Genomic DNA, 17,398 nt, shown 5'->3' with positions numbered 1-17,398 from the left:
TCATAAAAGAGAAGGTCATAAATATCAGAGATTGAAAATGCTGCTGAGTATTCAGTGGCTGACCAATACAGGTTACAGAGAAGCTCCTATACCTGCAGCTCTTTGGATGGAAGGGGACACAGTTCTTGTTTTACTGACAAAGGCAAGGGCTCAGTTGAGATTATGCTTGTTTTTTAAATAGACCTGGACCCTTTTACAACAACAACAAAACAACAAACACAAAAAATCTTAGAAGAAACAGTGCTTTCCCATGCAATCACACCACCTGTTTCTTTGGTAAGTTTCAGCTCAAGAGGAGAGTTTGAGCTCTGATTAAGCATACAGCACTCCCTCGTAGCTACTGACTGTTACAGAATCTATAATTGATATATTTGACTGTCCTTAACTCTCTTTTGTCCAGTTTTTAAGGTCTGTTGTACACTAAAACATCTCAGGAATAAATCTGTCACTTCTGTGATCTCATTTGACACAGGTTTTCCCTCGCTCATTGTTCCAGGCTGCAGTTCTGTGTTGATGTTCCCACTAGGCCATTTAACTTGCTTCCATCCAGGTCAGCTTAAAGCACAGCTGCTTAAATACAGAAAACTTTAAAAGAAACCTTGGAAGCAGTTCAGAAGCAATCCTTCTGCCATAAAATTTTTGCTAGTAATTGAGAGTTTCAAAACTCCTCCCTTGTCTGGATATATATAGTGCATCTTTATCACCATTTCGGTTCAGATAGGATTGTGGTTTGAGGAGAATCCCCTAAGTGCCCCACTTACCACATTCAGTTCACATGAGGGAGAGGTCCCAGAATGCACAAATTGAGCTTATTTTGGAGGTACTTAAACCAGATGTGCTTCATCTGATGATGACGCCGATTCAGTCCGAGGGCCCACAGTAGTGGTAGCCCAAAGTATACCTCCCCAAAACACTGCGCATGTTGGGTCCTCAGCACCAACTGCTTTACTCTACAAACAGATCTACTCCTGCATGTCAGTACGGACACAGTCAGACAGTCCTATCTTTGTTTCCTGGCTTGGAAGTCATTCTCCTTCCAGAATCTTGCCACTTTTAAAAGGAAGGAGGCCATTCAAATGCTGCCCTCATTTCCCTGGTTTGTCCTGACAGAGAGAGGCGAGATCTCTTCTACTCCCCAGCACTAAACTACGGGCTATGAAATGTTAGCCTTCATTATTTTCCTCACAAGAAAAATACTCCTGCAGAGTGTTTGGGAAAGAGAAATGAGGCTGCCTTCCTCTTAGTAAAATAATTAACAACAATGGAGCTCCAGTCTTGTCAGCCAGCCTAGCTGCAACCAGGATAAAAAAAAAAAAAACAAACAAACAAGTTGCAACACCTCAATTTCACAGTACTAACTGTGGATATTAGTGTCCAAACAACAAGGTTCAAAGGAGTGACTGATTCTCAAAGAAAAATGCACCAAGCTGAATAAGACCTTGGCACGGTCTAAGATGACAGAACTAAGAAAATTCATAATGTTAAAATATACTGCTTTTAATATTTACCCCCTTAACATGAAAAAAGTCCCCACAGCCAACAGAAATTTAAAATGGAATAGAAGCCATAGCAACCATGTGAAGCTAATCTTTAACCTCTCTGGTCTTGATTCACATAATTATAATTGTGTTAAATGCAATGCCCTTTGATTCAAAAATATCACCATTACTGTAACGGAAAAAGTAATTAGTTTTTTTAATTAATGAGAGACTTGAAAATGCACGAAGGGAAGCATTAACTTCTGTTTTTCTTGAGCTATTAAAATAATTGTATAAAAATATCACATAAAGAAGTCACATTGCACTATAGATCTAGTCCTCAGCGCTCTCCCAAAAACTATGCTTTAAGGTACCAAACACAGATATTTGCATATCAAGAAAGATTTAATCATCCAATTGGACAAACTAAATGCTTATCTCTTATTCACTAAGGATAAACAAAAACTGGTAAAAAAAAAAAAAAAGGCAGTTCAGTACAGCTAATGAGAAGAATAGTATTTTGTGTCACCATGAGTGTAGCAGATGCCTCATTGCACCTGGTGACACTGGTTCAACCAACACAAGCCTCACCACAGTCTTGAAGGGCAAAAGACTACAAAACAGGCCTCTATTCAGACCTCGAGATTAATCTCACCTGATTTTAGAAGCCTAGAATGTAGACATTTACATCTGAATTAATAATCTATAGACAATGACACTTCTAAAGTCCAATGTGATGACACATTAGGCCCCAGAAATATCTATTTCTGTCCACTAACTATAAGGGAACTGCAGATTACCAATTCATGCATAAATATTTAGACACAGGTAATAAGAATTAATAAAATGGTTCTTTAGAGTGAGTCACCTTTTTTTTAACTAAACTGTTAACGTTTCCCCCCTCCCCAAACTGTATTTCAGTCTGATGCTAGTGTAAGTCTCTGTAATGATGGGAGAAAAAATCCTGCACATTTTACATAAATTTTTGCAAGGAGGTTAAGTACCACAGTGAGATAAGTAACACAGCAATTTACTGTATCTTCTGCTTCTCCACAATCCAAAGGAGGATTGTTTCTCAAACAGAAGTTACCTTTGTGCTAAAATGCCCCTTCTGAGTGGGGGCTTTTCTATCACAGAAGTGCAATACAACCTATACTATTTCTTGAAAATCATCTCTCCTAAAGGCAGATCCTGAAAGTACTCTGGGTGATTACAAAAACAAAGTAGCTTCAAAATCATCTGGAAGGCTTTACAATATTTTCAGGAAGTATTTCTGGTTAAAACAAAGATTAAAAAATGCCATAGTCTGTTTGAGGAAAATAATTCTGTACAGTAAGCAAGGTTGAAAATAATTTAGTGGAAAGTATGGCAACATAGTTTTACAGAATCTCCCATGTGGGACCAAGTACTCCCCAGTGTAATGTCACTAAGTTCTATGTCATGATTTTACTTTAAAACATGCTTTTTTTTTTTGTTCAAAATGAGTTGAGCAATTCAACTGGAGTACATACTGGTACAAAAGCTAGTATAGACTTATTCACTGAGCCAAGCTATAGGCAAACACTTCTGCCACCACAGAATGACCTATCCCTCTAAAAGATCTGTTATTGTTTTGATCATTTTAAGAGAAGGAACGTCAGGAAGCTTTGTGTAAAGGATAATCTACTCTAACACTTATGTACCATACAACTCTCTTAAATTCAAGAAGATACTTGAAAGGTTCAAAAAAACAGAAAGCAAAAATACAATAAAAATTCCATAGCTATGGTACAATTGTTCACTATTGAAGGTTAACAATACTGCTCTATTTTTAGAAGCTAAATCAGAATCTAAACATTTATCATCAATAAAATACTTGTAGATGCTCTCCAACTGAATTCATTTGCCTGGAGAAGTGGAGGCAAAAAAAAAAAAAAAAAAAAAAAAAACAACAGAGGACTATAGGTTAATGAGGTATTTAAAACAAGAAATAGGAATTCATGCTTCTACTTGCATTCTCTAAATTATTTTAGATATTACAACACATTGTGTATCACGGCTCTGGGTCTCCAATTCTGAGATTACCCCTATGACTTAACACTTTAAAATCGATCTTGGCAAGTCTGTCAACAAGGGAGAAAAAACCCAACAAATAGAATGTCATTGATTAAACCTGAAAACAAGAGGGTTTGGGTTCCTTCAATACACAAAACACACAAATGGAACTCAGCTGCCACAGCAAAAAGAAATAAGACTTGAAAATAAGGTCTTGCTTCACTAGGTGTACGAATCAGGCATATTAAGCAGATACACTATGACACAGATCTTAGACTTAATGCGTTTGCGTATGCATCAATGACAGTAATATTGTATACTCTTCTGTTTCAAACAAAGCTAGCTTCACTGTCCTTAATCTCCAATTATACTGCTGTCCTCTCCCTCATCCTATAAAGGAAAAAGAGGAAGGAAAAAATGGACTAGATAATTAGAGATTTCAAGAACTTTTTCAATGAATCTTGAAAGTTAAAACTTCGAAAACAGGACATCTAGTGCTTGCGGTGCTCCAGAGCATATCAACAGCCCTCCCACACTCAAGAACAGAATAAGGAATAGCAACTAAATCTGCAGAAACAGTACTCAAATGCCCTAATATCCTAAAGTGACCCTCACTCAAGGGAATGTCCCCCTCACTAAAGGCAGTCATGATTTCAGGGCTGGAAACTCAATGTCCAACAAACTGAATTGTAGATACCATCTACTCTCTATCTAAAACAGTGGTCTAGTCACAAAACAAGACAAATACAAAAAGCCTACAATAAGTACTGCAACTGATCTGTTGCCTGTAATGATTATTCTGTGTTTGTCCATGGAGAGACCAAGTGTTCATTGAGCAAGAATTCCTCATTTAGTCTTTTGTAATCACTCAGTCTCTAATAACATGGATGCATCCTCCATATGGGATGGATGGATGTGTCCCACATATAGGCCTGCCTCGACTAGACATGCTATTGCAGTTTCTTAACTGGAGCTGTGTGGTTTTCAAGAAGAAATATCTGAAAGACAATCTAAGAGCAGCATTTTTTCAGACTATATGAGCAGCACTGGAGCATTTATTTGGAATATACACAGCCCACAACCCTCAAGATCTTATCAAAGAAACTCTGGAACTGATGAGAAACAAAAAGCCCCAAAACCACCAAGCAATCAGCACATCCATTAATCTTCATGTCAACAACAGCAAAAAAAACCCCAAAACCACTCCCCCCCCCCCCGCCAGTTTTTCCCACTGCAGAGGCAACAATGCATGCATAATCACATCATTAGAACAGCTGAGTTTCCTAACTAATTCTTCAAAGATTGTGTACAATTTCCTTCTAGTTCCCTTCAAAAGCCTTCACACATTATATCTGCAGGGCTGACAGGCTTGCTTAGGCTCCCAAATTATTACCTACTGAGACCAATGAGTTTCATTCAGACCCTAAAATCACTTGCAACTTTGCAGCTGGCAGAGGGTCTTCTCCTTAGCTTGCCCCTCTGCTTAAAGCAAATATGCTCCCTCATAAAGATGAGCACATCTATGTTATGAGAGACTGAGTGACTACAAAACACTAAATGGGGAACTCATGCTTCCTGAACCTTGGTCTCTCTACAGCCAAACACAGAATAATTAAAGGCAACTGGAACCCAAGTTAATTGAGCACTGTTCGCCTGGTGGCAGAACCCAGCCCAATTCCATTTACCTCATTGCTTTTCCCCCTCCGTACATGCAGAAAGTGGCTACCTAAACAACTAGGAGCCTTTTCCTGCATCTACAAGTGGTCTAACATCTAATACCTGAACTACTGCAACCACCTGTGTGTGATGGGATGGAAGGAGTGGGAACCAGAGGGGAATCACTCAAGGGACACGATGTGCATGTGCAGAACTCTTATTATATGCAGCCCCACTGCCACATACACCAAAGGCCCTGGACTAAGAAGGGAATCGCAAAACTGAAGCTTGTTCTAACAAGGCTGGATCATGCCAATGTATGTAGTATCTGTAAAACAATGTGTGTACCTTTTTGTAAGCTGGGGACATGAGACAACACACAGAAGGAAGGCGTTCTCTTGAAAACCCTGAAGTAATTTACTTCCTTTTCAAATCAACTGGATTCAGGCCTGAGTCACACCTACCATTATGGTAAGACAACTACATGCCACCTGTTAGCGCTTTGGACAGCAAAAGTTACACCCTGCACCTACAAGGTTTTCCTGCTTGCAGCCAAGGCAGGCTGGTGCTGCTGAAAGCCTTCGGCAACCTGACATAATCCAAGTGAAACCAAAATGGAGCTCTGAAGGGGACAGACAAGGGAGGGCAGGATTCCCCCTACTCATTCTCCAGACCAGTTGCATGAGAACCAATAGAATCAAGCTGGGATTTCTAGTATTACTTATTACATCAAGAGAATCCAACTGGAGCAAAAAGGACAACTTGGAGAACACTCTCACAGATGTACAGCAATAGCCAAACATCACTGTTTACTGATGACAACCTATACTGTATTCACTTGTATACTTCACACTATTCCAATGACTCTATAAATAATGCAATAAATGCATAATACACTTGACAAAATTTTATCTCGCATCCAACCAGCTCTAGTTCAGTGAAACATTAATTTTGTTTATCTGTCTGAAATACTGAAAATGAACTGTGTATTTCAACTTAATTGCAACTGCAGTCTTCATGAGGCTTCATTATATATCTGAAGTATATGCTCCCACATTAAGTTTTCATAAAATATTGAAATGTGTGAAGCAATGGACTTGTGCTCTCACTTCTTTTTTTTAAGAGTTAACATTACCTTTAGAGTGCTTTAGTCTCTAAGCCACCTCCCCACTGCTACATTTAATGAGAATATTTAGTTTCAATATTACTTTGCAGCATGTTCAATCTGACATGTCTTCAATTTACAAAGTACAAAATGTGATTATTCTATAATATGACATTGCCTATTAAAATAAAAGAAATACAATTTAATTTGAATTGTATTACTCATTTACATCTACATACAGCTTATTAACTGCTGCTGGCTTCTCAGTTGGGTAGGCAAGATAGGAAATGTTTTGATTTATGTAATAATTAGAGTAAGACCAGGGGTTCTTTCCATATTTAAAGTGCATTTCTTCTCTGAAGAGTGACTTTTCAGACAAAAGTCTTGCAAATTCCATATTTCTCTCCTAAACATTGAGAAATGTTTTCTCTCCTAAACATTGAGAAATGGTTTGGGTTACAAGTGAAAGTTCTTTTTCTGATTTTGAATCCTGTAACTTCCATCAAAATCCAACTGGGTTTGTTACTTCTCATATTACTAAAACTCCAATGCAGACAAATATTACATTATTTTGGAAAAAAAGTGTCTCTGGTTACAGATACTGGGCTCATTTGAAGTCTGGATCTTCAATGACTTAAAAAGGAATTATCCACTCAGTCGGGAAAATAGAGTGCAGGCATCCTTCACCAAAATGTTTATTTTTCACAGATGGTTTAGATTGGTTTGCTCCATCATAGAGAAGCAGTATTTGGCTTTGTAATTGAGATTTTTACTCAGGTTCTCCATGGGAAATAATTTACAATGAGATTCAAAAATTCATGGTATTGAAGCAGGTAATTTGAGAAAGTGTGAACATAATAATAGAATTAAAGGTTACTTTTCCTGGATTGGTAGGGATTTATTCAATAACTGACCTTTCATCTTTGTATTTATGAATGCAAGAAAGCTACCCGCATTATTAAAGATAAAACTCCTGTTCAGGCTTTTAGTGATGCCTTGCAAAACCCAGCATAAGGCAGCCCTTCTCTTCCTCCTCATTAGCACCTTACATCAAGACACCTGGGATTCACACAGCATGTGCTGCTAAACCACACGTACTCCTGTGTTCCCAACAGCTCAGTAAAGTCTGTATCTGGAAGCAAATTTTTAGAGTATTGCTGAGTATTAAATACAAAAAAATGAGTAGGAGTTTATAATGAAGAAGTGGTGTTCATTATTTCAGGAGATACCTAACATGCAAATGAATAAGGAAGAGGAAGTTCCTTGTCTCATTCTGTCAGGATGCCACCGCAACTACCCAATACCTACTGGTTCATGCCAAAATGTTCTTCTCTCAGATGGGTCTTACATCTTCTTATACTTCACCGATGCTTATTCCAGATTATTAAACCAATAACATCATACAGAAACTCAACTGCTGTCAGCCAGCGAGGGTGAGTGCTCTAAGCAGGCCATGATTGCAGTTTTCTGCCTGTCAGTCTTTTTCTCTGATGCTGCCCAACCCTCTGGCTCCCCCGCAGTCTATTTTGTTCCACAACTCTGACACAGAATCTATCTTTCATTATTCTGGGGAGAATTCAAAGGTATTTCCCGTTCTATCTAGTGTAATGTCTTTGACCAGAAATCATCTCACAAGAACATAACACAACTTCATGACAGAATACTGAGACTTCCAGAAATTTTAATTCCCACTTTGGCCATTTCTATAGACACTGCAAATACTGTGATACCTTTGTCAACTCTTCTGTGTTGATGTTTCTCTTTTCTTTGGAAGAATTCACAATTTGATTGACTTTAGCAAGAGGGTTATCAAGTCAGACAGTCCTGTACAGAAAACTTTCCAAAGTTGCTCTGTAATCAAGCAGTATCAAACAGGAGTATGGATTCGACCTCTTTAAGGTTGCCAGAGAATCTTTTTGATAACTTCGTAATTATCTCCCAAGAGGCCAAAAGACTTAAGTCTCTCTAAAACATGTTTACAAACAATAATGATGCTACACCGTCTGATATCACATTTGGTATGCCACAGATATATGGATCTCAGTTATAAGATCACATTTGGCAGTCACATTTTCTGGACTCTCTCTCCATACAATCCCGTGATATGTAATCTCCCCACCTAGATAGAAAAAAATGTATACATGCCACTTTTGGAGGATGAATCTAAAAAGTCCTATCAAACAAATTTACAGAAATAATATCACAGTCCAATTTTTGTCCCTCCTTTTATTTACCACATTTTCTTGAACAGCAGTATTTCTTTTATCTTAAAAATATTCATAGTATTTGTACTTGATGGACATTTCACTTTCCTTTGTTATTCCTACACTCCAATTTATTTCTATTTTCTTTTATTTCTTTTTCACATCTTTTTCCTGTAGTTTTGTACATCCACAATCATCAGTTCCTTCAAGAAGGCATGTTATCCAACACATTTTCATAGTACAAAGAAAGAGGATCTCTATTCCCTGAAAACTACCGCCTCATTTTTTCATAAAATCATTTCCTTGTGCGTTTAGCTCACACATACAGCCAGTACAAATCATTTTCTCAGTAGACAATCTAAGCTGACAGTAAACGCATTCATCCCAATATGATTCCTGATACGTGAAGAACGAAGATAGGTTGGTGGCAACTACTGCTACCTCCACATGCAAGGTTTAAATATTGTCCTTCTCATCCTTAAGTTGCGAGTAAAACGCTAGATGTACTCTAACATAGAGCACAATTCTCTGTGCTCCCACCATTGCTGCTCTGACCAGGTAGGATGGGTCAGAAAAATGCTAGGAGATTAACATTAGGCCACACATTAACATTAATTCCACAGTGGGTATGGGCCAAACATCTTGATAACTGAGAAGCTGAATCAGTCTGCAATGGGAGGTGGCTTTCCCAGGGACAACAGCAATCAAAACGGATGATCTCAAGAAGCCGAAGGTGGCACAGACAACCAGAAGCAAGGTGCTATACTGTACACCCTGTTGGTGGCAGAAACATAAATGTGGGGTAACTTTTGGCGCCAAACTTAATTTGCCTTTTTTATGTCCTCGTATCTCAGTGCTTAAACGATGGAGAGGCTGGGCATTGTACAGTGTAAGGGGACATCCACAGCTGGGAAAATGTGCTGCTTGGGGCCACAAGACCACAGGGCAAATGTGGCAGAACTGAAAGAGGAAAGACCTGTCATGCTCAGATATCACAGAGTCACTTTCATTATTACTTTTTCTGTTGACGTGCAGGGTTCAAAGACACTGCAGCAGGGAAGGGCTCCATTGGGCCAGACCTGCCCTGCTACGGAGTTTTGTGACAGGACTTATTTTGTGAGAAGAATTTCCTGGCAGTGCTGCTGTCACACTTAGCCCTGGGTTTGAAAGTCATGCAGACCCAGAATCAAGAGATGACTTAATGAAGACACATTAAAATCTGAAGTGCCTGGGATAAGGGCAATCAGAACTTTCACACTGTTTGCAGAGGACTTCTTTAGTTAGACTCTTTCCAAACACAAGCCAGCCATTACTTCAATATTACTTATCCAAGCACAGAAAGCTTTGACCTAATTACCAGTATCAATGGGAAATATTTATCCCAATCTTCAAGGAATCAGAAAATAAAGGAATATGCAAAGAGAACAGATTTCCTTTTTTGTTCCACTCGGGGTTTTTTGCACCTGTTTCTTAAAATGCTAAAAATTTGGCACAAATCACTTTCCTTACTGTGGACTTGTATAGCATTAGTCTGAAGTTCTGAAACAGTTAGCAAAACACAAGGAAACTCCTGAAATCAAGAAAATAGCTTGTTATGTCTGCTCAAACAAACAAACAAAACCCCCTATCATCATCACTGTGTTCAACAGTAAATGCATGCTTTGGGTTAGTTCCAGGCAAGACAGCCATCTCCAAACAAATATTTTTAATGGAAAATAATTGCTATAAAAACAAATCACAGTTCAACAGGCAGATAATATAAAATCAAAGCAACACTATAAAGGACCAATTGTATCCCATATCTATCCTAGATTCAGAACATAAAATAACATTTGTAGCTTTAAAGAACTGTGCAGGTAAAAGAATTTATTGCTATTACTTTTACTCTGAAGCTTTCTTCTTCACAATTTAGTAGTAAGTAGCTTTCAAACATTTATTTTCTCCATAGCTCAGGACAGCTTACGTAGCAAAACTTCAATGAAATGTCAAAAAACATTGTTAAATACCCAACACTGAGATCAACCAGGTTTTGTACCACTTTAATAAACAGAAAGGCTATTTCACAGTGTTTGGTTGAACAAAAAAACCTCCAAACCCATAACTGCAGGTGGTGTTATAAAAAAGGAGTTGCAAGCCGAATCATTGCAGGAAATTCTAATTTACATCATTGAAACAGAGATCAGTAACTCAGGCTCTGATCAGAATAGACACAGAATTTGGAATTCTGTGTTTGCAAAATGTCAGAAATTGCAGAAGAAACACAGCAACACTAAACCAAGATTAGCTAAACTGACAGTCAAGCCAACACTTTGGGACTTAGCCATGTGCAGAACACAAATCATGTATAAGTTGATTATAGTACGTTATTACATGCTGAAGCCAGCTGATACTATGAATTCCAACTCGAAGTGCAAGGAACACTTGATGTCATCCTTTAATCCTGCTGTTCTATCACTACTCATCTTGCATCAATATATTTTCAGTCTTGGGATCACAGTTTAACAGCAGTTAATGGCCTCATCTCTTCACCACTGACATATTAGAACAGACTACTAAACAGCAGCTTGCTCCACATAACACTTAACTTTGTTGACTTGTGTGTCAAGCAGCTGTGCCACTAACTGAGCAATGACCATTCCAAAAGAAATCACATCTTGCTCCTCCTCACAGTGATTAAATTTTCTTACCTCAGTTTCATCTCTGACAAAGCCTAAGCTCTTCACTGACCTGTCTGTAATCTTAGGTAACAAAATAACCAAACAAAACCCAACCAACCAACCAACATCCATTAAAATTGTTTCTGCCCTTTCTGATTCATTTGCTATGACAGATCTTTTGCATATACCACTGTTCCCTTTTTTGTTTTCCTTAGCAGTAATTATTAAAACATAGACATCCTAGCAGAAAACTAATGGGACTTTGAAGATGGAAAAATCCAGGTAGTGCTCCAATACAAGTTATGGTTGAAAACGCCATGGTTTTAATCATGAATGTTGTGTACACAGTCCTCACCTGCAGTACAGCACATAGCCAGAACTATATGACTTCTCACTGGGGAATCCACTTTCCTCAATAATGCGTCAAGGATGCCTCATATTATTAGAACAGATGTGACCAGTAACTCTATACTTGGTCTTGTTTGCTCTATAATACTATGGCAAAAACAACCAACAACCAAACTGAAAACCAGACACCACAAAGGCTTTCAGATATTCCATAAATCCACCTTGTAAACATCAAGCTATTTCCAACTGTGCAGATACAGGGCTGTTTTTCACAGGAAGCAAGCCTTGTTATACTAGCACCATATTTAAAGTGTAGATATGCAATGAACTTGACAAAATCAGCAGTCTTGGAACAGCCATCGTTGTCTTCATTTATACTGCCTTGACACACACTGCATGCCTGGTATGGTTCAAGATTTCTCAAGCTTTCAAACTGTTTCAAGCAAAGTTGATATACTCAAGAAGCTTGCTCATCTGACAACTAGTATTGCCTGTCCAGAGCCCCAGTGCAACAAAAACTCAAAGGAACTTTGAAACGTGTCTGTTTCCAAGTAATTCTAGCATGCCACTTAACAGTACACCCAAACTTCAATTAACCACAGCAGCACTACAAACAAAATCCTGAATTATCTGCCCAACTAAATGAAACATGTTCAGTTTCACTTACACCCATGAGTTTATTAAAAATCATCTCTAAAAAAGACGCAGAGGACTCCATTCCTCCGAAGGCAAATGAATGCCTCTGGAAGGCAAAGGGAGCAAGGAAAAGTTCCTTGTAAGAAAGAGCTCTGCAAGGAAATGAAAGATTGTGTAAACACAGCCACAGATCCTTCCCAGTCAGCAGCTCTACAACTGTGAACAAATGGTAGGGAGTTAGACTCAACTTACAGACTATGCAGAGGGGGTGGAAATTATACTATTTCCAGCTCATGAAGATCTCAGTGTGGAGACAGAAGTCTCCTCCTGAATCCTGAGAAGAGAGAATCAAGACACAGAACACTGTACCATGAACCATTCTGCCGCCCTCTTCCCTCCACGTGCGCACGCACATACACACACACAGAGTTCACACCTCCTGCAACAAGACAAGCTGAAAGCCGCTGGAACTGGGTATCACCATTTGCTGCTGCTAAAAACTGAATACAGGCACAGAGATCTCTAAAACCTGTTCCAATACTTCATGCCCTATGTAATAATGGACTGCACCAGTGATGACACTTTGTTGCTTCTTACTATTTTACTGAAATTCACTATTCATCCAATCTAATGAAGAGCAGGATTTTAGTGTAACAGGTGAACACCTTGAAATCACATTGAAGTTGTGTTTATTTTGGAGGATGATACTAAGCAGAAGAAATGTTTCACAGTATCAATTCTGAAAACTGAGTATTCTGTAGAATGATTTTTTCTTACACGTTTTTACATTTCTAACAGAATGAGGCCCCCAACCTGACCTGATTTTGCAAGCACTAGTACCATACAAATATTCTTTTAAAAAAAACAAGCAAGAGAAATGTGAATGTATCAAGGAAAAAAAATACCCTTTTTACAAGTTTATTCAGAGTCTGTAACATTCTGCTTAAAATAATACCAAAGAAGTCTGTCAGCTGTTTCCCAAGATGGTATGTGAGTTTTTTTCCCAAGGGGTGAACTCAGACTTTCAGAAACTGTGACTAAACAATAACCACCACAAAAGGTGGGAGCTTGCAAAAACTGCAATAAATATTGAGAAGCCATCAAAGTCTGGTATTAGTGCCTTTTCACAGGATATTCTAGAGCCTTAAATATAGGCTTATGCAGGTTTAAAGTGGAAAGTTATTCCTGAAAATGAAATTTTTAGATTTTACAATGTGTTTGTTTTCTCAGTACTGCTTTCTTTGCTATTATAGCTATTTAATTCTCTTTCTCATACAGCAAAATGTAGTTTCTCTGTTGCTGAACTACAGGTGTTTTCCGCGTAGAACTTTGGCAGCAAATTCTAAAGCATATTAACTTCAATTGCTACCACTTAATAGTACTTACATCAATTATACATCGCACACATTCTGTAATAAGAAAAACAAATACTGATTTTCACTTTTATCAATCTATTTGCTTTCTTGAAAAAAAAAAAATAGTGCTTTTTCCTGCCACTGTTTACCTTCTAAAGCTAACGCTTTTAAAGCTATATATAGCCCAAGCAAAATACAAGAGAAGAGATACTAATTAAATACAAATAAGAGAGATTTAAAAGTAAATCTGAAAATTACTAAAACTCCCAACTTACAGCATTGCTCCTAATATGTCTCTCTTGCATATAATTTTGTATACTGGAGTAAAGAAATCCTGAAGTGGAATGTTTGGAAGCCCAGAGTACCTCAGTGACAGAAAACACTATTATCAACAGAACAGGAAATAGGCTAGTTTAATAATGAATTGTGTATTTTAACTTACTTACCTCAACTTCTTGTCTTATTTCAGGATTTGAAGTTAATAAATTTCATTATGAGAAATAGCTCATGGCAAAGGATAATACTCAAATATGACTTCAAAAAAAAAGCATTTTAGCTACTTTATTGGACATTCAACTGTCCTGAGCAAACTGCGAGCACACAGATACTCAGTGAAAAAATGTAATATTGTTAACTTAGCAATGCTGCTTTGCCTTTAGATTAAAACCATTTTTTTGAGAAACATTAACAGAGATAAACCTATTCCTGGTAATTTTTCAGCCAAGTAAATTATCTTACCATCAGGTTTTTGTAAAAAATTGTCCTTCCAAGATTAGACAGCACATATGTAAATTACTGCAGGATCAGGACATAAATCAATTTACAATGTCACATAACTTCTTTACTCACCATATTGTATTTGCTGACTTTGTTATTCAATGCTCCTTTTTAAGCAAGTGGAATTGCATTCCAAAATCAGAAAATTTTATTGAAGGCCTTAAGATGCTGAAAGAATTGCACTTTGAATATCAGATGATGGAGGGAAGATAAGTCTGCAGCTTTTTTCCTAATAAAACAAAGGAGAAATGGGAAAATTAAGGAAGAAAGTGCTATACAGCTAAACAGCAGCAGAAAAAAAAAAAGAGTTAAAAGCAAATAAATTCATCTTAATTCATCATTTATTACAAAAATAGTTGGTGAGGGGACCAGAGCAGATTTAACATGAAGCAAGATGCTGTGCACTGCTTAGACATTTTATGCAAATTGGGTCTGATTTTAATGTGGATTGAACACTAGCTAAAGAATTATTACAAAGGTAAGGTATCAACATGGAATCTCATAGGTTCCAACATTAATTGAGTTTTATTTAGGAACCTACAGTAAGACTTTGGAACAAGTACACACTAGAGTAATAGTACTGCAGATTAAGTTGGCTCTTTAAAGAGAAATTCTGAAGACTAATTGAACAGACAAACCCAAGCAGAAGATACCCAAATGTAAAAACTGAAAATGTAGGTATTTTTCTTAGCAGACAAATAAGGGTGTAAACACATGCTAGCATCTACAGCCATCCCCAGAGTACTTTGGCCTTCCCCAAATCAAACAGGTAACCACTAGAGGCACACCCATTGAAGAAAGAGAGGCATTTAACATTGTTACAGCTAATTCTTCATGACTGTACATTCACAGGCGGCCAACCAATTTATTGCTTCCACGTGCAGAGAGTAAAGAACAGCATGATGCTGATGGCTACTCCTTGAATGTCGAAGCAGCAAAACTGCTCTTGACTTCCAATTCTGTGCTGCTTTTGAATGATACTCAGTTTGACTGCACTGACAGCTATTCTCAGCATCCCCCTGGAGCCAAGTGTAGGCCTGGTTATCCGCTATCTGTCAGGAGTCACTTTCATTCTTATCTAAGTTTTCACCACTGCTCCCAGCCATCACTATTTTCTGATCATTATTGCAACAGCCAGTTTTTAAATCCCAGAATTTAATTTTATTACATAAAAACCATAACTCTCTTTTATACAATCATTTTTTCCATTGGTTGGGTAGTTGAAGGGAAAAATAATCTAAAAATGAATTATTAAAAATCATTAATGATTTTCTGAAGTCTGCTCCGAGTTTTAAATGTTTAGTACTGGAATGGAAGTTTCTGCAACTTCTAGAATATATATAGCTCACTTTATTGATCAAGAAACAAAATAACAGTCCTTATATTTGGCATAATGTAATCTATAAATTACGATATCAATTACAAGATGCTACAGAAACACCATGATGTAGGAACTGTGCTAACTCACAGAGAAGGTGCCAAACTCAGTATTAAACCGTCTCAATAAACACACACTTGTTTATTCCACAGAGCACATGCAGATTACTGTTTTGATGTGCGATGACAGAATCTGCATACACAACTGGTAGGGATGGGTTATTTGAATGACAGTTAAAGGGCTGTTTTTTCCTAGAAGACTCAAAGAAACTCACTGTTCCTGTGTTACAGCTTTGCACCACCCCATTCCTGACTGCTGTTTGTGGAAAGCAGGGATACACCAAAGAGCAAGGTGGTTTTTATGAAGGAGGAACATATAAACGAAGACATATTCCACTTTAAAAAAAAACAGTAAGAAAGCTGTGGCTGGACAATTGTAAGGAGTGTTCAACTGGTTATATCAAATTATTCCACTCAAATATGATTACACTCGGTGTGTAGTTCCTACAGTGATCATGTCTATAGTCACCTACATCTGGGCCTTTTTCATTGTCTGCTACTGACCGTACAAAATTGTCACCGCTGGGGGCTCTGCTAAATCCTGCAACGCTGAAGAGGTGCGAGCAACATCATCCCCCCCAGGGTCTGAGGTCTCTACACGTCAAAACAGTTCAAAGTTAACTTCAATGCATCCTAAAGTTAATGCATCTTTCTGCTTTCCTTGCCACTCTTAAGTCCTTACACAGGGCTTTCCCATTCCAAGCTCACAGGTATTTCCCAACAGATTGTCCACTTTGTCTTGCAAAAAATTCCTTCCCAAAGCAAACCTTAATCTCTATGACCTGCTCAAACAACTCTTATCTTACTTGAAATGCATCCTCCTTGTTGCCATGGTGTAACCATGCAACAAAGGTGCAGAGGAACAAGAGTGTAAACAATAGGTCACAACATGATGCTTTTTGCTATTTCCTCTGAGTGTTGGTACCAGTAGTACTTCAATGTAATTCATACTTTAGAAAACAGTACTACTGAAATAAACTTAGAGAAATGGTCCTTTTTTCTTTTCTTTAAGAGCAAAATATTGTTCAGCTCACTTGGCACACACTTTGGATTGTAAAGCTTTTACAATTTTCAGAAACCATGAAGTCCCTTTTTTGCTTAGTGTTTTGCTGGGGAAGACATAGAAAATTTATATAAGAAAGTGAATGCAAAGTTAAAAACACATCAGAAACCTGCAAAAAGAAGTGAGAAAAGAGCCAGAAGTAAAATATATCAAGGAGATGAGACACAAAGCTGTATCAGATAAATTGATACCCATTAAAAGAGATTACACTTATCTCGCCTATTTCTTCTTTACTGAATAAGCAATGAAAAAGTAAACAAAACAAAGATTTTGGAAACACCACTGTGAACTAGTCAGCTTGCAGTCATCACTTTGCCTCTTCCCTGACCTCTTTTTTCTCTTTTGGATTTGAATACATGATGAAGAGCTGGTAATTGGAACAGTGTAGTTACCTTAGAAAGCACAAAAATCACCCGAGTGTAATAACTAGGCAAGAGAATGCAAATTTTGAAGTGAGAATATGCTATATAGCTCACTTGACAAAGGACTGTTTACTTAATAGAAAATAATTTGTACGTGTCAGCAACTTGAGAGGCCAAAACTGTTATCTAAAAGATATTTTCCCTGTTTATTTGAAGTTTAGATAAAGAGTATAATCATTATAAAGACTAATATTAAGCAAGTCAGAAATTCATATAGTAACGTTAA

General features: G+C 37.6%; 1 long non-coding RNA gene across 1 annotated transcript in view; it reads right to left on the bottom strand.

The window, feature by feature from the left end:
- Positions 1 to 14,474, bottom strand: part of LOC127018081 (uncharacterized) — a 125,357-nt gene extending 110,883 nt beyond the window's left edge. The window contains exon 1 of the long non-coding RNA XR_007766699.1: positions 14,323 to 14,474. This is a non-coding gene — a long non-coding RNA (uncharacterized LOC127018081). The remainder of the gene's footprint in view (positions 1 to 14,322) is intronic.
- Between the last annotated feature and the right edge of the window lie 2,924 nt (positions 14,475 to 17,398).

Source organism: Gymnogyps californianus, chromosome 6 (genome assembly GCF_018139145.2).
Source record: "Gymnogyps californianus isolate 813 chromosome 6, ASM1813914v2, whole genome shotgun sequence".
Lineage (NCBI taxonomy): Eukaryota > Metazoa > Chordata > Aves > Accipitriformes > Cathartidae > Gymnogyps > Gymnogyps californianus.
The sequence above is the reverse complement of the archived record's forward strand: the minus strand, read 5'-3'. Positions and strand labels throughout refer to the sequence as shown.